This window comes from Salmo salar, chromosome 19 (assembly GCF_965601325.2).
Source record: "Salmo salar chromosome 19, fSalSal1, whole genome shotgun sequence".
Lineage (NCBI taxonomy): Eukaryota > Metazoa > Chordata > Actinopteri > Salmoniformes > Salmonidae > Salmo > Salmo salar.
Window position 1 is genome coordinate 57,470,614 of NC_138309.1, and position 20,424 is coordinate 57,491,037.

The 20,424-nt window shown below is 44.8% G+C and overlaps 1 protein-coding gene across 4 annotated transcripts in view; it reads right to left on the reverse strand.

The window, feature by feature from the left end:
• Positions 1-20,424, reverse strand: part of LOC106579329 (thyroid hormone receptor alpha) — a 151,290-nt gene that overhangs the window by 71,009 nt on the left and 59,857 nt on the right. For 3 of the 4 annotated variants that reach the window (XM_014159158.3, XM_014159153.3, XM_014159152.3), the window contains one exon: positions 11,878-11,953. The exons of the other annotated variant lie outside the window; for it this stretch is intronic. The gene's annotated coding sequence lies outside the window, so the exon portion shown is untranslated. The remainder of the gene's footprint in view (positions 1-11,877; positions 11,954-20,424) is intronic. 4 annotated transcript variants of the gene reach the window in all.

The window sequence follows — 20,424 nt, forward strand, 5'->3', positions numbered from 1 at the left end:
TGTAGGGATTCTTCAATAAAGTCTTTGTTGTCATTCAACAAGAGATGACTCCTTTTCACGCACATTTTGTCATTGAGAAATAATGCACCAAACATCTTAGTTAGATGTAATATTGCGCGACTAATATCTCCTCTGCAAAAACGTCAAAATTAATGACAGATTTCTTGAGTTATCTTCGATTCATTCTGATTATTTTGAGGAAGTGAATACTGGCTACGGCATCTCAAAACTGACAAACAGTACTATTGCCGCTTTTTTCTCGTCCCTAAGCGACAGTCTTCTAAGGGAGCATGTGAGCACACTCATTCAGTTCACCTAGCTGACTTCGGCTAGCCGCCAGCTGAACTGAGGCATGCTGACGCCTTAAGGGGAAGCAGAAAAAAGGAACGGGGGGGTAAGAAGAAAGGGGGAAGGAGAAAGAGAAAACAGAAAGATAGCCTGGTGACTCTCTCCATGTAGCCTTGTCTCTGGGGCACAATGTGTAATCACTAATCAGAGTAATTAGCTGATTAAACAGATAGACAGTAACGGCCCTGATATAGTCACCCAGCACTAATCCTCATCACCACAGGAGGCTCAGCTAAGCAAAGACCCCGGGTCAGTTTCCTGTAGTCACTTTGGGAGTTTCGGGTCGCGGTTGTGCTGCTGAATGCTGATCGTAGATCTGTGTTTGTGGATAATGTCTCATTACAGCGTCAAAATGGCCTATGATGAATGTGGTAAAAAGAGTATCTACACAACAACTTACTAACCAAGTCCTATTGAACATCTTAGGCTCGCCATTCATTATTTTATCTCTATGTGAACCGTTGGCGCGTAAAGTGAGTATCCAAGCAGTCCATTGACTTGATTGATCTGTGAATTTGAACTAGCAGATCTAAACCTAGCAAAAAAACATGCCTAAGATTTGCAATCCATGTCCCGTGTATTGAGCTATCAGCACAGTCCGGAGAACAGAGAACTGGCTGTACAGCATTAGAGCAACTCTTAATTGCTGCACTATTCCACGTCCCACCTCAGACACTTACAACCTTGAGGTTATGACAATGGCCAGACAACAGTCACATTGAAGAGACGTTTTATAGAAAAATAACTGATTTTAATAACCGCTCAGCATGTGTGAGAATGATGTCATCAACACTCGCCAGTCACCCAGGTGAATACTGTAACACAGCTGGTCATCTGGTTGGAGAATGCAGACTTTCCCCAAAACTCTGGTTTTCCTGCTTCATATGGATGGAGAAAGCGGCGCAACACGTTTTGGCAGTGTAACAAAGACGTTATTATTTCTTTCGATGGGTAGGGATCTTAAAAACATAAACGTTCCTGAAATGTTGCACATTTTGGTATTAAAAAGCAAAGTAGGAATATTTACAGTCTGTCACATTTGAGGCTATAACGGGCAGTAAATAGTTGGGGAGAAAAAAAACCTGTAGGTGTGGTTGAATGGATGCTCGCACAAATAAGCGCCCGCACACACACTCGTGGGCACGCAAGCACACAAACGCATGTGGTAGCTGTTTTTGGGTCGACTCCAGAACCAGCTTTCTCAATAAACAGGAATTTTACAGCAGGAAAGCCGTGTTTTATTAATGAAGTGAGATGATGGTGGCCATGTGAGGAGGAGTGTGGGATGGAGCAGAAAGAGGAGTAGAGGAGAGGGGAGATGTGAAGGCATTAACCTTCCCGCCATAAGAGAAGGAGAGAGGGAGTTCAAAACAATTGTCTCAGATTTAATTATCGATTTCTCTTTGGAAATGTATGGGCAGGATAAACGAACTCAGAGCTCTCTACATCTCTGGGCTAACATGTAACACAGTACAATTTTCCAACATGTGTGGGAGGAAGATTTATATTTTAATACAGTACGCTCTGTATTTTGCTAGTTTCATCCAGATTAAGGCTATATGACGTTATAGCGTGGAACCATGCATATGGAAACAGCATGTCAAAACAGGCAGAGTAGAGTGTTTCTACGGTACATATACAAGTGAATGCTATAGGTTAGGCATTACCATCGAACAACCACCTAGTTGACACACACCGCCGTCGAGAGGATTGATTACGTACCACCTTCAACGCTAGAACTATCATTAATATGATCTGGGCCGTGGAGAGAAAGCAAATAGGCCTAAAATAAGCATCAAAAGGGGATTTTTGACATTCTAAAATAGAGATGAAATCCCAAGGGGAAATGACTGGGTTTGGGTTGAACCACAGACAGGCAGCAAATCTGGGCCTCATACGCAAGCACACCCACATAAGCACAAACGCAAAGGTGTGGTGGCGGGTCATCAACCGTTTGGATGTTTTCCCCCTAATGTATTCAATCTTCCGTATTAGCCGCGCAAGGATAAAAAGGTTGCTTACTTGACATGAGGTGTGGACTGAATTCTTCTAGCTAGGACACATCTATACAGTGCACACACTATACTGGCAGCGCTGGTCTGTTAACCAGGAAACCATTTCTTATTGCAGAGTGGCATATTGCACAGGGAGGGTACAATCGATGGGCTGTAAAAGGGAGAAGATAACCGCTAACCCGCTAGGCGCTAACACTTCTATACACTTCCTACTGGAGTTTAGTCTCAAAATCAAATCAAATTGGTCACATGCGCCGAATACAACAGGCCTCGCTTACTTGCGAGGCCATTCCCAACTGTGCAGAGTTAAAAAGTAAGACAAATATTAGGTAAATAAAAAAGGAAACAGTAACACATTTAAAACAATAACGAGGCTATATACAAGGAGCAGCAGTACCGAGTCAATGTGCAGGGGTACGAGGTAATTGTGGTAATACAATATGTACATGTAGGTAGGGGTAAAAGTGACTAGGTAATCAGGATATATAATAAACAGAGTAGCAGCAGCATATGCAAAGTGTGTTGTACAGGCACCATTAGTCAGGCAGCCACAGCCCCTGGGCTCTTTGGAGTCTTCTCCACTTTAACACACATAATGTATATCTTTGCACAACCAGTGTGTACAGACATACAACCACTACTACCGCTCCAGTAAAGTGAATGTCTCGACCTGGGAGAGGAGAGGTTCCACAGACAGTACTTTACAGACCGTACTGTTCCTTATCCTGCTTGCCTGACTGCCAGTGTGTGAGTGAGGGGAGGTGTGTGTGTGTGGGATCGCGTGTGTATGGTTTGAGGCCGCGATTGTTTACTGTTCTGATAGTGTGTGTGTGTCTTGAAAGAGGTGTGTGAGTGAGTATGTGCATGGGTGGCTTTGGCCTGCCATTACCGGGAAAGCCTTCACAAGCAAGTGTGTGATCTGCGTGGGCATGTGAAAGGGGGAGAGGAGAGGGGTGTGGCTGGGACAATTCTGACACAATGTACTCTGAAACCAGGGGAAGGAGAGGAACGTGGCAGGGGGCCTGGGTGTACAGTGTGTGTGTGTACAGTGTGTGTGTACAGTGTATGTGTGTGGTGGTGGCAGGCTGGTTGGTGGCTGGCGAGAACAGGGCCTAGATAGAGCGTTGGGATCTCCAGTAGCCAGCTGTGGAACACGGGGTTGACTCCGGCATTGGCTGGTGTCCACAGCCTGGCTTCTGTCACTGATAAGGGCACTAGGCCTGTGTCAACATGCAGGTGACAGTGTTATGGATCTAGGTCCCAAATAATCAGTGAGGCGGGGGACCCTCTGCCTGAAGAGCTGCTGTAGGCAGGCTGGAGATCCTGCTCTGTTCTAACACACCTTGTTCAGCTAATCAGAGCCTGATGAGTTGCTCATTAGCAAAATGTGTTGTGTTAAAGCAGGGTCGAAGCAAAAGCCTGCACGACAGACACGCACGCACGCACACATCCGCACATAAGGGAAGGTAAGACCAGCGTACACACAGTAAGCTGTTTGGACCACACAGGAACCAAAAGCCAAACATACAGGGGATGTAGAAGGACAGATACATGTTTATAGACAACATCCCAGCTATACAGCAGTTCACTGAGGCCATATGTTATTATGTCCTTGATAAACCCAGCACCATTAGCCTATAAGGCAATAGAAAAACACCAACATAGGAAGTGTTGTTAGTAAATGTTAGGCTGGTACCAGTGGAGGCTGGTGGAATGAGCTATAGGAGGATGGGCTTATTGTAAAGACTGGAATGGAATCAATGGAAAGGTATTATCAAAAATATGGAAACCACATGTTGGACTGCGTTCCATTTATTAAATTCCATCCATTATAATGAGCCTGTCCTCCTATAGCTCCTCCCACCAGCCTCCTCTGGCTGGTACAGTATTAGGTTTTGTTGAAATAAATTGCTGTATTCTACCTACAACACGGGTCATCCAATTATATTACACAACCACATTGCCATGGTGACATTCTCTTGCTAGGATCAGAAATGTGACCAATTTTGTGGTGAAAAAAAAGAACCCCTGTATCGTGGTAGGAAACTAAAATAATTTATTTGAAATGTTGGACGGAATCCATTAAGCATGATTATTACGGTAAAAGGCAGCGTTTCATAGTGCAGCTACGACCACCATGAGATATATCAGGCATATTAGAGCCTTGTTCATGTCCATCTGCTGTTTCGACACTGTTTATAATGCGGGAACACTTTTTATAATATGGGATCACTGTGGAGCAGTTTAAGGAGACTAGACGGTAGGGTATCTATCGATTAGCTAACAAACCTTGATCCACAGTGCCTCAATGCCTGTTGCCATGGCCCATGTATAGGTCTGCACGTTCCCGTTCACACACAGTCCAAAGGGTGAATCTAAAGCATGATGCCAGGCTGTCGCTGACAAGTCAACAGTAAAATGCCTCGTGTTCAATACCAGGCCTTTACGATGTTTTGTCTGTCCCGGTTGGAATGCTCTTCAGTTTATTATCTGTGAAAAAGTAAGCTGCTTGCCTCCATACCAGGCCTGTTGAGCATAAATCAGAAGGGGCATCACTCTCTTGACCCAAATACTGTACACTTAAACAGTTAGAGGTCATATATAGGTTGTAGGTCAGGGGTCGGCAAAAGGCCGCAGGTGGGCCAAAAGTCTGCTAAAAACGTTTTTTTTTTTTACCATATTTTCTTTGTTAAAAAGAAAACTGTAAAATCACCAGGAATTCAGCAAAAAATGTGTTTAATTTAGGGAATCTGTTCCGAAGTATTCCCACAAATAAAAATAAAAAAAAGAGACGTGACTGTGTCTCAATGTAATCAAGGTATGAAATTATTGTCACTTGCAAATACAATCTTAGTTGTGGTGAATTTGCAGTGTACAAATGATTATAATTATGTTCCGGTCCCTCGACCATCCTCTCAGACAGTGGCCAAATCTAGTTGCCTACCCCTGTTATAAATCATCATATACAGTTGAAGTGGGAAGTTTACATACACCTTAGCCAAATACATTTAAACTCAGTTTTTCACAATTCCTGACATTTAATCCAAGTACAAAATCCCTTTCTTAGGTCAGTTAGGATCACCAGTTTATTTTAAGAATGTGAAATGTCAGAATAATAGTAGAGACAATTATTTATTTCAGCTTTTATTTCTTTCATCACATTCCCAGTGGATCAAAAGTTTACATACACTCAATTAGTATTTGGTAGCATTGCCTTTAAATTGTTTAACTTGCGTCAAACGTTTTGGGTAGCCTTCCACAAGCTTCCCACAATAAGTTGGGGGAATTTTGGCCCATTCCTCCTGACAGAGCTGGTGTAACTGAGTCAGGTTTGTAGACCTCCTTACTCGCATACGCTCTTTCAGTTCTGGCCACAAATTTTCTATAGGTTTGAGTTCAGGGCTTTGTGATGGCCTCACCAATACCTTGACTTTGTTGTCCTTAAGCCATTTTGCCACAACTTTGGAAGTATGCTTGGGGTCATTGTCCATTTGGAAGACCCATTTGCGACCAAGCTTTAACTTCCTGACTGATGTCTGAAGATGTTGCTTCAATATATCTACATAATTTTCCTCCCTCATGATGCCATCTATTTTGTGAAGTGCACCAGTCCCTCCTGCAGCAAAGCACCCCCACAACATGATGCTGCCACCCCCGTGCTTCACGGTTAGGATGGTGTTCTTCGGCTTGCAAGCCTCCCAATGTTTCCTCCAAACATAACAATGGTCATTATGGCCAAACAGTTCTATTTTTGTTTCATCAGACCAGAGGACATTTCTCCAAAAAGTACAATCTTTGTCCCCATGTGCAGTTGCAAACCATAGTCTGGCTTTTTTATGGCGGTTTTGGAGCAGTGGCTTCTTCCTTGCTGAGCGGCCTTTCAGGTTATGTCGATATAGTACTCGTTTTACTGTGGATATAGATACTTTTGTACCCGTTTCCTCCAGCATCTTCACAAGGTCCTTTGCTGTTGTTCTGGGATTGATTTGCACTTTTCGCACCAAAGTACGTTCATCTCTAGGAGACAGAACGTGTCTCCTTCCTGAACGGTATGACGGCTGCGTAGTCCCATGGTGTTTATACTTGCTCACTATTGTTTGTACAGATGAACGTGGTACCTTCAGGCATTTGGAAAATGCTCCCAAGGATGAACCAGACTTGTGGAGGTTTACAAAACATTTTCTGAGGTCTTGGCTGATTTCTTTTGATTTTCCCATGATGTCAAGCAAAGAAGCACTGAATTTGAAGGTAGGCCTTGAAATACAATCACAGGTACACCTCCAATTGACTCAAATTATGTCAATTAGCCTATCAGAAGCTTCTAAAGCCATGACATCATTTTCTGGAATTTTCCAAGCTGTTTAACGGCACTGTCAACTTAGTGTATGTAAACTTCTGACCCACTGGAATTGTGATACAGTGAATTATAAGTGAAATAATCTGTCTGTAAACAATTGTTGGAAAAATGACTTGTGTCATGCACAAAGTAGATGTCCTAACCTACTTGCCAAAATTATAGTTTGTTAACAAGAAATTTGTGGAGTGGTTGAAAAACGAGTTTTAATGATTCCAACCTAAGTGTATGTAAACTTCTGACTTCAACTGTAGATGACATGACACAGCCAGACTGTCTGTTTGTCTCTCTGTCTTTCTGTCTGTTATAATAGGATTCCTTATTTAGTGGATTGATTATTTGCCCAGCACCAATATTCATTTCATTGGGGTGGCAGGGTAGCCTAGTGGTTAGAGCGTTGGACTAGTAACCGAAAGGTTCAAATCCCCGAGCTGACAAAGTACAAATCTTTCGTTCTGCCCTTGAACAAGGCAGTTAACCCACTGTTCCTAGGCCGTCATTGAAAATAAGAATTTGTTCTTAACCGACTTGCCTAGTTAAATAAATAAAACATTCGGGATTAACTTTGTTTGAATAATGGAGCCCAACAGATTATCTATCAAAGAATGAGCTCAATCATTTCTGCACCAATCTTGCTGCTAAGAGAGTGTGTATGAGGCTGGTGGGAGGAGCTATAGGAGGATGGGCTCATTGTATTGGCTGGAATGAAATAAATGGAACGGTATCCAACATATGGAAACCACATATGTGGGCGAATGTAAACGTACATGTGTGCCCAAACACTGCAGACTTTGTCAGCAGCAGCCAGGTGAGATTCATGAGGTGTTAAGAATGTTTGCCTGTAACCCAGCAATGGGACTCTGGGATTCCGGGGGCTGCTGCATCTACCTAACACCCCCCCTCCAACCCAACACCCCACCCTCCTTGAAACCCTAAAGCGTGAGCATCAGTTCTTGTAACGTCCTCCTCCCGCCATCGTTCAGGAAAATGATCCCTCTAAATGATCCCCCAGACACATTCAGATTCCCCTTTTCTCTCTCGAATGACCAAGTATCTCCTCGATAGTTACCCCTATCCCTAATGTCACAGTAGGACACAGTTCACGCTATACAAATAGTACTTTTAGTGGCGTCCACTTGCCACATCCATCGAATAGGCATTACTTCAAATGGTCACATCCATCCGTAGGTATTACTGTACGTGCAGATGTCCAACATTCCACACGAGGACCCAGTTAAATGAAGACCGAAAAGCAAACCATTCACCCTCAGTCCCACAGCCATCTCTGGCCATGGCCAAAATGGCTTCCTATGTTTCAACCCCCCACCTCCCCACTGCCTTTGCTGACTCAAACGGTGTTTGCTGAAAGCTTATGTACCACTCCGCTGCAGCCATTAAGATGTATTACCCACCCAACATCTGTCCGACAATCCTCAGATCAATGTTCCGTCCGTTTCCGCCTCTTTCCTAATTCCTTCACCAGAATTACACTGTGATTACGCACTTCTATCCCTCTCTCCCTCTCCCATTTACCCAGCTGGAGAGGAGAGGAAAGGAGAGGGGGAGATGAGAGGAGATGTGCTCCAACAACAGCCAGTAACAAAAACACTATCAGACAGGCATTATAACCAGGGTTGAGTTCAATTCCATTTCAACTCTGTGCAGCCATACTAACGACCACTTACTTAAACATAAGGTTGAAACTTTCTCTCTGTAACAAATTCCGCATCAGCCAATTAAAAATAGGTCAACTTGGCCACCAGAGGGATATTTTAAACCTCCAAAATCAAGGTCTTGGTCATTCCGCTTGGTCTGTAACCAGTGAAGTGTGCCAATATACTGTATATTTCATGGTGAATCCTTGACTAGGCTACTAATGTTGGAGAAAATTCCAAAGGCACGTTTTCACATACATACGTTTCGGATTATGCGTTTCACACACATTCATGTGTTTTTACAGAATACATATATAGGTGGTCTATACAACATATTCACACATCGTATATAAAAATGAGTAAAAGAGCCTTTTGGTCTTGTACCCTCATTACTATTGCTGTCAGGTGGCGTACAACACTAAGGTGCTAAAGCTCGGAATCTTCAGTAACTGCACATTCGAGTTGGGTGTGGTCCAAAAAGTTTTTGACCACGCCCAGCTACGTTAACGCTTTTAATTGGCTCGGAAATAATCACGCTTGTCAGCTGGTCGTGGTAGCCAGGCGGCCTATTGTACCATGTTATTCACTGAGAAAAGCTAACACCTAGCATATTCAATTAAAATTCAACTCATGAAGAGAGAAGTCCACATAGAACACGAATGTCCAATTTCAACCACAACCTGCATTATAGTTTTAAACTGTCCTGTCTTAATGTTTACCACAGTTCCACCAGATACTGTAACGGGACGTAAAGTGAAAGTCTTAAATTGCAATGCCGGTCAAAACAAAAAAACATGCACATACCCTAGACAGGGAATTTGGATTTATGTATCCATGGACACAGTGTTACCATATTATTCCCATATTCCAGAGTGGTTGTAGGGGGAGTGAGCCGGGCAGACACACAAGACCCCGGCTCAGGGACACACCATGGAATGCTGGGAATGTGCCTCTTTGATTTCCTGCACTGGGCTGGTGGAAGGTGGGAACAGTTACCGTTAATATCAGGACCCTGACTTTAACACCACACTGCAAACACACACCTTTTGGAAAAAGAGAGGGAGAGGGAGATAAAGAGGGAGACAGAGACAGACAGACGGAGAGACAGACGGAGAGACAGAGAGACAGAGAGGGAATCGTACATATTTTCACATTAGGATGAAGGCAGCATAAGACCCTATTTGGAAATACTTGGCATTCGATCAGTGGGAGTCGATACATCTCACTGTAGACTGGGCTATAAGTTATACTGCCTGAGTGTGTGAAAGAGAGGTAAGAGTGTGTGTGTGTGTGTGTGTGTGTGTGTGTGTGTGTGTGTGTGTGTGTGTGTGTGTGTGTGTGTGTGTGTGTGTGTGTGTGTGTGCACATATGTTTGTGTGCATCTGTGTAGAGGGCTGACACCCTCGCAGTGCGGAAGCGGACGGGCGGTCAGACAGACAACATTCAAATTAAAATATATTTTTGTCCCGCAGCTTAAGCTACTTGAAAAAGGTCATCTTATTGTTTTGTATGCTATGCGTTAGCCAATTTATTGTATTAAAAGCACCTCGTTGTCGCACTATTCAGAGACTCCTATCATTCACTGCTTCAAGTTCAGTTCTACTCTCCTAGTTGGGAGATCAATTGGCCCAGCGTCGTCCAGGTTTGGCTGGTGCACGCCGTCATTGTAAATAAGAATTTGTTTTTAACTGACTTGCATAGTTAAATAAAATTACTTTTTTTTTTAAATAACAAAAATCAAGTGCCTCTATTGGCTATATGTGTGGTCTCAACTAGATGCATGGGCAAATAAGAACGAGGCAGGTATGTCTCCGAGGAAATGTACTTCCTAAATATGATTAAGCTATAGTTTGACCACTACATGTTGGAACATTGCTGCGCGGACTTGCTTCCATTCAAATCAAATTTTATTGGTCACATACACATGGTTGGCAGATGTTAATGTGAGTGTTGCGAAATGCTTGTTCAGAAATTCAGTATATGTTGGGCGATTAGGCCTGGCTCGCAGTCGGCATTCCAATTCATCCGAAATGTGTTTGATGGGGTTCAGGACAGGGCTCTGTGCAGGCCAGTTCAGTTCTTCCACACCGATCTCGACAAACAATTTCTGTATGGACCTCACTTTGTGCACGGGGGCAATGTCAAGCTGAAACAGGAAAGGGCCTTCCCCAAACTGTTGCAACAAAGTTGGAAGAACAGAACCATCTAGAATATCATTGTATGCTGTATGGTTAAGATTTCCCTTCACTGGAACTAAGGGGCCTAGCCCGAACCATGAAAAACAGCCCCAGACCATTATTCATCCTCCAACAAACTTGGCACTATGCATTCAGGCAGGTAGGGTTCTCCTGGCATCCACCAAACCCAGATTCGTCTGTCGGACTGCCAGAGTTCTCCTGGCATGCGCCACTCGGGTAGGGGCTCCCGAGTGGCGCAGCGGTCTAAGGCACTGCTTCTCAATGCAAGAGGCGTCACTGCAGTCCCTGGTTCAAATCCAGGCTCCATCACATCTGGCTGTGATTGGGAGTCCCATAATTGGCCCAGTGTCGTCCGGGTTTGGCCCGGGTAGGCCGTCATTGTAAATAAGAATTTGTTCTTAACGGACTTGCCTAGTTTAATAAAGGTAAAATTAAATAAATAAATACAAATGGTGAAGAGTAATTTATCACTCCAGAGAAGGTGTTTCCACTGCTCTAGAGTCCAATGGCGGTGAGCTTTACAACACTCCAACTGATGTTTGGCATTGCGCATGCTGATCTTAGGCTTGGGTGCAGCTGCTCGGCCATGGAAACCCATTTCATGAAGCTCCCTACGAACAGTTCTTATGCTGATGTTTGTAACTCGGTAGTGAGTGTTGCAACCAAGGACAGTCCTCGGCGGTCCCGTTCTGTGAGCTTGTGTGTCCTACCACTTTGCGGCTGAGCTGTTGTTGCTCCTAGACATTTCCACTTCACAAAAACAGCACTTAGAGTTAACCAGGACAGCTTTAGCAGGGCATAAATTTGACAAACTGACTTGTTGGAAAGGTTGCATCCTATGACGGTGCCACGTTGAAAGTCACTGAGCTCTTCAGTAAGGCCATTCTACTGACAGTGTTTGTCCATGGCTGGCTGTGTGCTCGATTTTATACACCTGTCAGCAATGGGCGTGGCTGAAATAGCCAAAACCACTAATTTTAAGGGGTATCCACATCCTTTTGGCCATGTCGTGTAATGGGCCACGTGAGAATCTCTGGTAACTTAAACAATTTTTTGGCACATTTTGATATTGCCTATAAGGTGCAAAATTGCTGGGACTATGGCTGCCAAGCAAGCTGCGTCACATACAGTATGCCTAAAATAACATTTGCAGGACTGCGGTCGGGTTCGGGACCAATTCTTGCAGGAGCGGATGAAGAAATCAGCCCCTCGCAGACCTCTACATCCGTGTGCATGTATGTGTGCGTACAGTACACAGACATACCGCATACTGCTATAGGGGCGGAGAAGCAGCCAGTAAAACCTACCAGTATCCTGTTATGTGTGGAGGTTAATGATATCCCCAGGCCTGTAGTTTGTTCTGTGTGACCGTTTGCCTCCGCCCTGTGAGAAATAAACAGACGATTGTTCAGAAGAGGGCGAGAAGGAGAGGAGGTACAGCACAGTGGGAGGGGAGGAATACAAGCATATGGAAAACAAACAGTGCAAGGAAGGCAGTACACAGACCAATAGGGACAAGACTCTTTCTCTCTTCTACTCTCTAACAAGACTATGTCCCGCGTGCAGACATTAACAGACACGACACAGCTCTCTCTATGGATCTCCCCTGTAATAGCACCATGTAACTGTAGCGCCAAGCTCCAGAGGCAAGTATTAACACGCATGTTCTCAATCTCCCTACCACCTGTAGTACTCTGCTCTAATCTGCTGTTAATGTCCGCCATACCTGTTGCCTGCAGTCGTATCTGTGGCCCATGCAAAGCCTGCTTAATGGGGCTACAGACTGTGCTACGCAGAACAACAACATGTTCGGAAATAGACATTCCTGCATGTTTGCTGAGGATTTACACCAGACTTTTCTGTTTCCGTCGACGCGGGCTGGCATCTGTCTCAGGCCACTGGTACTTTTCAGCTGGCATTTACATAACAACGGCTAACCGTGAACTTTAACACCTTCTCACAGAGCAACGATCTTGAACGATAAAGAGGTTGTTGATAACACTAGAGCGCACATTAACATAAAAACGCTGGCGGCCCACTGGTGTGGGGGTAAGTCTTAGGGGAAAAGTAGCACAGCGAGCTAGCTGGCTGGGGCCTGGGATCTCAGATCTGGGTTCTTAGATATGGGGCTTAATCTGATTATGTAATCAGCTCTTGTGAAACAGGACTCCTGTTGTTGTAGATCCCAGGCCTTTACAGCGTCGTTTGCGTTACTCTTAATTAATTGGGGGGGGGGGGGGGGGGGGAATGAAAGACATGGAACTCAGAGGAAGGAGAGAAAAAAAAGAGGAGAAGAAGGAATGGGTACAGAGTGGAAACTGTTCCACGGTTCACCAGGAGGAGGAAGCTGTTAATGTCATTACGGTCCCATCCGAAGGGAAGCGCCGGGAGGAGGGCGTGTGTGTGTCCCTGTGCATGTGTGTGTGTGTGTATATGAGTGTGTGTGTCTGTGCGTGCATGCCTGTGTGTGTGGGGGTGGGGGAATCCCTCCCTCATGGCAAGAGCTGCTCCTGTGGAAATGGGATGGTGGGAGTGGGGTGTTGGAGGTAGGGGGGCGTCCTCTCGACATGCCTAATTTGTGCCTGATTAGACAGGGTCAGGGGTCGGGTGCTATGTTTGCTCAGAGGGCCTCATGGGCTTGTAGACAAAGACCCAGGGGAGGGGGGAATTTTTTGGGTGGATTGTTATTTGTGTATCTGTGTGGGTGGGTGTGGTTGGTGGTGGGGGGAATGTAGTTGAGGAATAGAGGTCAGATGTGCCGTGAAAAGGGACTGCACCCAGCTCACTGAGAATAACTCCACCATGTGTTCATGACGAGGCGAGCAGCATACGAGAACAGGGTGAGAGAAGGCTGGGTCCAATTCTTCCACCCCTCTTGTCACAGACAGTATGTGACAAGAGTCAGACTATCCACCAACATCAGTCGTGTTAAAAGACCAGATGGATGGAGGAATACAGGAACAGAGCAAAGCGAAAAGCAGGAAGAGCTGGAGGGCTGAGCACCCTACTGAGTCAAGGAGAGGAGGGACTGTCTTCTGGTAAAAAACACAGGCTTCAAAGTCAAGTCTCGGGTGCTTTACTTTCAGAATGAGGCGGACAGTGCCAACTCCCCTGTTCTCACCTCAGCCCTGTGAAAGGCCGCCTTTGTCAGACTGAAAGTCCTGAATTAGCTTGTGGGCTCTTCCCTGCTGAGCGCTATCAAAAAAAACAACCAACGAAAACAAAAAAGGTAGCACCTTGGGATTGAAGGGAGGGAACAATTCACGCAATAAAAGAGAAGCCTTATTACGCCCTCTGTTAGAGCTGAGTCGATCTGCTAAGAGGGTTTCGGCCATTAAAAGATACAATAAGAAAGCTCTGCCTATAAAGAAAGCGATCAAAGTATCCTACAGCCAAAGGCACTCACGGTCTGTAGCTACAGTTACAGTACATCCATTTTCTAAGCTGATAACCTGTTAGTAAACCACGAAGCTACAGGCTTATAACTCTATCCAACGTAGATAGGAATCTCCCTGCCGGCTGCTGTTTAGACTGACTTGTCAGGGATGAGTAGCTTCCGTATTGGACTGGAACAGTTACCTGCTCCCTCGCCGTCTGACATCTGCAGCTGGGCGTATGTGTGTGGCCGTGCCGGGCACCGCGGGGTTGGTTAGCGCAGTGACTCGCTCAAGCTGCAGATTCACGACGCCTGCCAAGTGTGTTTTCGCTGCTGCGGACTACTGAACACTGGGTACAGCTTCCTTGCCAAACACGGCGATCGGCACTTCCGTATTGATGCAGAACAACAGAATATACAGAGTATGTGTAGTGTCTGTATGGTGAGTGTGCACCATTTGAGAATGTATGTGCACTTGTGTGCTGGTAAACGCAATAGCTTGTGTACGTGGAGACACGTGTTATCCCATGTCGAGTTGAAATTCTTTTGATAATGTGGCAAACGATCGTATGCTAGTGCTAGTTTTGTACTCATAGCAATATCATGTACACGTCCAGTTGTCCATCTGTAGAGACCTCGGTCTAATTAAGGCTAGGCCTGAGATATACACTGAGTATACAAAACATTAAGAACACCTGCTCTCAACTCAATATTAGTAAGGTGTCCCTAATGTTTGGTAGACTCAGTGTATAACTAACCTTTTGAAACGTAAACAATAACAACTTCCTGGTACCAAAGCATAAATGGATGCCATGGTAAACAATGAGGTTACACAGTATTGCAAAATGAGGTTGTGTTTGTGTACCGGACGGTTGCTTCAGAGGTAGACATGACGGTACTTCTTCAGAACGAACAGAAGAAATCATACTAGTTTCTATAGAGATGTAATCTACTTTAGCTAATGTTATTCTCCCTGCTGATGACAAGCAATGGAACATGGGATGCACCACGGAAAGCTGACACCCGTTTCATATCCCGCTATTATGTGTCATGCATTTCCTTGATCATTCTAATTGAATTTCCTAAACACAGCAGATGCATCTGACGCACTGGTTCTATAGGCTGCAAATGGGTCCGTTGAAAAAGGAGGACAACCATTAACCATGACCTAAGCTATAATGGGGCCAGCACTGACAACAGCATATATCAAACAAGGTCAATTGTACTCGGAGCTCCTTTCTGGCTCGAATCTGTGGTCTAAAAATAGAACTTGGTACTTTAATTTGAAACGGCTCTCGACTCTGCAATAATTCACAACTTCAAAAGGCAAGACGACAAGATAAAGAGAGAGTTCAGGTCTCTCCGCGATAAGACATGTGGAGTCCTCCCAAGGCTACTCGTCAACACACAGGAGAGTGGAGCCCAGGACAGGGGAGGAGTTGTGGGAGAGTACAGTAGACCTTGGGATAAAAGCTAAGTACTCGACGACCTCAGCGTCAACGTAATCCAACTTCGATCGGTTCTGAGAAAAAAAACGTGGAGGGTGATGTCATCAGGGCGACTTCAAAAGGTTTGTGTCCTATGTTCACCCTGACTGATCCTTCTGATGACAATCTAGCTGACCTCAGACAAGCCTAGGGGCACGAGGTCGTGCCCTGCAACCTTTATACTCAAAATACTCTACACTATAGGAAGCTGTTAAACGCTCCCTATGAAAACAGCTTACTTCTTTCAAAGTGATCTGTGGCCGCCCTCTCAATCGATTTCATTGAAGTCTAACACAAAGCAGACCTTTCGAAATAGTAGCCTTGATGCATAGTCTGTGCACGACATTATCTCGAATCTGAGGAAAGGGGCCCTCTCTGCTCCGTGAATTCGATAGCAACAGTAACTCTGCTTCCTTTCCAAGCAGCTCACTCTCCACGCATAACAATCAATCACAAGTGCAACCCAAGCTGCAGTTTAACAGACCGTCTTTACCTTTTAACACTTCCAAGAGAGTGCCTGTGCAGGTTACGAGATTCCTGGTTACAAGACAGCTATACTTTTTGTGGGGATGCGTTTCCCCCTCGCTACTGACTAAGGAAGGTGTTGGGTTGTGGGGAAGAAAAAAATCACATCCCTGCCAAGAGGAGAACATCAGATCGCATGAGCATAAAGTACAAGGTGTGTCTGTTTCAACTGAAAACACCTAGGGGCTAGACTCGGTGGGCCCCAAGTTCTCCCTGCCTGAAAAGGCCCCTTCTCTGGTGGCAAGGCTTTGATGTTGTGGAGGTAATTCACTGGCCTGTCACACGGTTCAGTGACTGATGGTGGGGATTGAGGAGATCAGATCGTGCCTCTGTTTTGCCTCGAGGGATACACCCCTTGGATGCAGGGCTTGAGATGGAGCTGTGCAGGGCCAAACATATTAAGATATCTAGCAGCAGGGTGACTGGAAATCGTCTATGCAGCGATGGCCCGATTATGGCTAGTGACCAATGTTCCCTAAAAAAAATTCTGGCACTGAGCAAATTTCAGGTCTGCTGAGCGCCAACTTGAACATGGTGAAAATTCTGTGCAACTTCCGGCGCATGTTTACTGTGAACACTGAGGCTGTACCCACTTTAAGTTACAGTTTTAACAGTGGCCAAGTGGCTTTTTTGATCATAATGTAGGTCTACCAGAGTGGCCTACTATAAAAACAATGGAGAAAATGCATCCCATAACATTTTAACATGGAAATGGCTGTTCTATCATTCAGCCTACCATAGCAGCCAATGTGTGGTGTTAAATGTTCTGTAGCCCTACAAAAACATGCAGGGCTTGACATTAACCTGTTTATCCACTTGTCCTTCAGACAAGGAGATGACTGAAAATGTTGTTGTTTGATGGAAAAAAAAATACACGTAAAAAAAATTAAGAATTATTATTATTCCTATACCATTATTAGAGAATCTGACAAATTAGGCTACCCTCTGCCTATTGGCTAGTTAGCTTATACAAGACCGTCTCAAAATACAACACTGGCCCTTTAAGACATAAAAAAGCTATTTACCTGACTCGCTTTTCAAAGATGTCTAGAAATGTACACATTCTGTGCTCTTGTTGGAAGCAACCACTCCCCCAATGTTTACTAGAAATGAGCTATAACTGGGCTAATAACTCACTAACTAGCAAACAATATGAACAAATGTGCACAGGTGGCTACATGCAGCTCTCGCTTTGACCTCAAAACAAGCATCTACTCACAACGGCTCAGGCAATCCAGTTCAAAGTGAATGGCACAGATCTATATATGGCAATGGCAATTTGCATATAGGCCTACTGCAGCTCTGATTGGTTGGCACCGTTCTGTCTAGAGTACGGGCCTGAGTCATACATGTCAATGCAATAGAATCCTACTCCAATACGCGCTGCCTACAAGAAAATCTGTTGCACAGTTAGTTTTGCAAATACTGAATGTTAGATTGAAAGTGGCTAATATTTGCATTGATTCGAGCACAATTCCCACAGCAGAGCAAAACGTAGTGTTAACTGAAGAGAAAATCTCTAGAAAGTTTAGTAAAAACTTCTCTGCTCGGGCTGATATTTAATCTGCACGGCAGTCCGAGGGGAGCTGTGCGCACCTTAGAGGGAACATTGCTAGTGCAAGTGCGGTAACCAGGAATCATAAGCAGACATCAAGGGTTGTTGATCAATTTCAAGCAGTTAACTTTGACTACCTTTTTCCTGAACTCATAAGTGAAGTACTGATCAGCAGAGATACCATTTTTTGAATGAGCGGCACTTGTATTTGATCCAGCTCATGGGTCCAGGAAGCACGTATTTGATCCAGCTCATGGGTCAAGGGAGCGTGTATTTGATCCAGCTCATGGGTCAAGGGAGCTTGTATTTGATCCAGCTCATGGGTCAAGGGAGCTTGTATTTGATCCAGCTCATGGGTCAAGGGAGCGTGTATTTGATCCAGCTCATGGGTCAAGGGAGCTTGTATTTGATCCAGCTCATGGGTCAAGGGAGCGTGTATTTGATCCAGCTCATGGGTCAAGGGAGTGTGTATTTGATCCAGCTCATGGGTCAAGGGAGCTTGTATTTGATGATCCAGCTCATGGGTCAAGGGAGCGTGTATTTGATCCAGCTCATGGGTCAAGGGAGCGTGTATTTGATCCAGCTCATGGGTCAAGGGAGCGTGTATTTGATCCAGCTCATGGGTCAAGGGAGCGTGTATTTGATCCAGCTCATGGGTCAAGGGAGCTTGTATTTGATCCAGCTCATGGGTCAAGGGAGCTTGTATTTGATCCAGCTCATGGGTCAAGGGAGCTTGCATTTGATCCAGCTCATGGGTCAAGGGAGCTTGTATTTGATCCAGCTCATGGGTCAAGGGAGCGTGTATTTGATCCAGCTCATGGGTCCTGGGAGCTTGTATTGTTTGATTAGATATGCACTTTGAAGCTCTTGCATCCTTCATCTTTCATGTGAAACCAGAAGGTCTGTTGCATCATGGGAGCTTTGGCAGTTGACGACTACTCTCTGAGCTCAGACTCTGAAGCCAAATCAGCTATGGTTAGTGCTATCCGGAAACCTTGGGACGTCCCTACGCTAAACCCTAACCCCTAACCTTACCCTAACCCTTACCTTAACCATTTTAAAGTTCGACTTCAATTGGGTAGGGAGTAGGGGCATTCCAAGGACCCTGGATAGCAAGGACCAATCAGCTAAGGAGCATGGCGTGTGCATCCCTAATAGAGCCTGTGGCATTGGCCTTGGAGTGTTACCATGGTCACTGGACTGGTTATGTGGAGCCCCCCCCGTTCCCATGTTGTTGAACTCTGACCTCCATTATCATGTAAAAACTAACACACTAACCGTTCACCAACTTTATAATTCCCTTGAGACAGTTAAGAAGGCAAAAAATCCCAGTCAAACAGAGAGTAGGTTAGGTTATGAATGGGAAATGTTATCAGGAAATAATGACAATGCTCAGTTTTCATACCAGCAGTCTGGGGGGCGAATGGCTCCCCTGCAAGAGTAGGCAGGGCAGCGATGGCGGGTAAGCATCCATCGTCAGTAAGGGGGTTGAGAGGGGACTGAGGAGCCAGGCCATCTTTCAGTATTATGATATGTAATGTATTGACGTACATTTTTGTTATATATCCCAAAAACCAGCGAAGTATAAAACTAAATAAATAATAGACCTAATGAAACAAATATAAATCTATAGTCCAATGAATATAAAATAAAGATATTAAAGCCACAAAATAAGATATGATGCAAACAACTCTCATGAAAGAGAAACAAAACCAAGTTGTATGGTTTTAAAGCTGATCTAAACAAAGTATTGTGGCATCTGTACATCTGGCATCGATAGAGATTCAGGCTATTAGCACACATTGATGCAATTCTAGCAGTTATCTGATCTAATACATGCCTTAAAAGGAACTGTTTCAACATGAAGCCATGGCGTTACGATAACCATGTCCGGCATATCAGATGGTCACTCTTGCGCTCGCATGACTCTAACACGTGCAAACCTCTCTAGGAATCATATCATCTTCAGCTAAGAGCCATTGTGGCTTGAGGACAAAAAGCGCACACACGTGCCCATCTGTGACCTACAGCCCATCTGTGACCTACAGCCCATCTGTGTGTCCAAACTAGCCAGAGAAAGAAAGAAAAAAAACATGTTCACGGTGTCATTCCAAGGGCGGCCGTTTAGAGCCACTGAAAGACTCCACTCACATTGTATAACACACAGCCCTCAAAGAGGGGGAGAGAAACGAGAGAGAGAGAGAAACAGAGAGAGAGAAACGAGAGAGAGAGAGAAACGAGAGAGAGAGAGAAACGAGAGAGAGAGAGAAAGAGAGAGAGAGAGAAACGAGAGAGAGAGAGAGAGAGAGAGATAAAGACAAGGCCAAGTTGATGAGCAGCTGCACAACTGGGCAGCTCGCAGAGAGAGGCAGATGAAAGGGAGGAGGGAAAGACAATTCTGACGGCTTGTCAAAACTCAAATTTATTGCCGGTCAAGCAGCGAACAGCAGTGGCCTGGAGTTCATTTGCATGGAAGATGGGTTGGGAAGGAGGGAAAGAGCGGCTATTGGGCCGGTGTGTTTAAATGCAGTAATTGTGAGCATGACAGAGGGAGGGGGGAAATATCTGGGCTGGGAATAACAGGTTTTCTTAGTACTCTGAACACATTATGCATAAGCTCATAGAAGAGCGAATGTGATGGAGAAACACACATCCCTTGAATGAAAATGATATGGAATCGCTTTCCTTTATAAGGGTTCGGGCCTATCTCTAATTCAGACTACACTAACTCACACTCATGATTGGATGGACCCTGGGTATTGGTCCATGTCAAATCATCGGTGATGTTCAAGTTCGACGCACACTTATTACTGTTGGATAAATAAACCAATTAGATCATCTGAACTGGACACATGTCAAAGGTTTCTAGTAACATGTCTCATCTAAGCCACTCTTACCAGAGCGGCATACA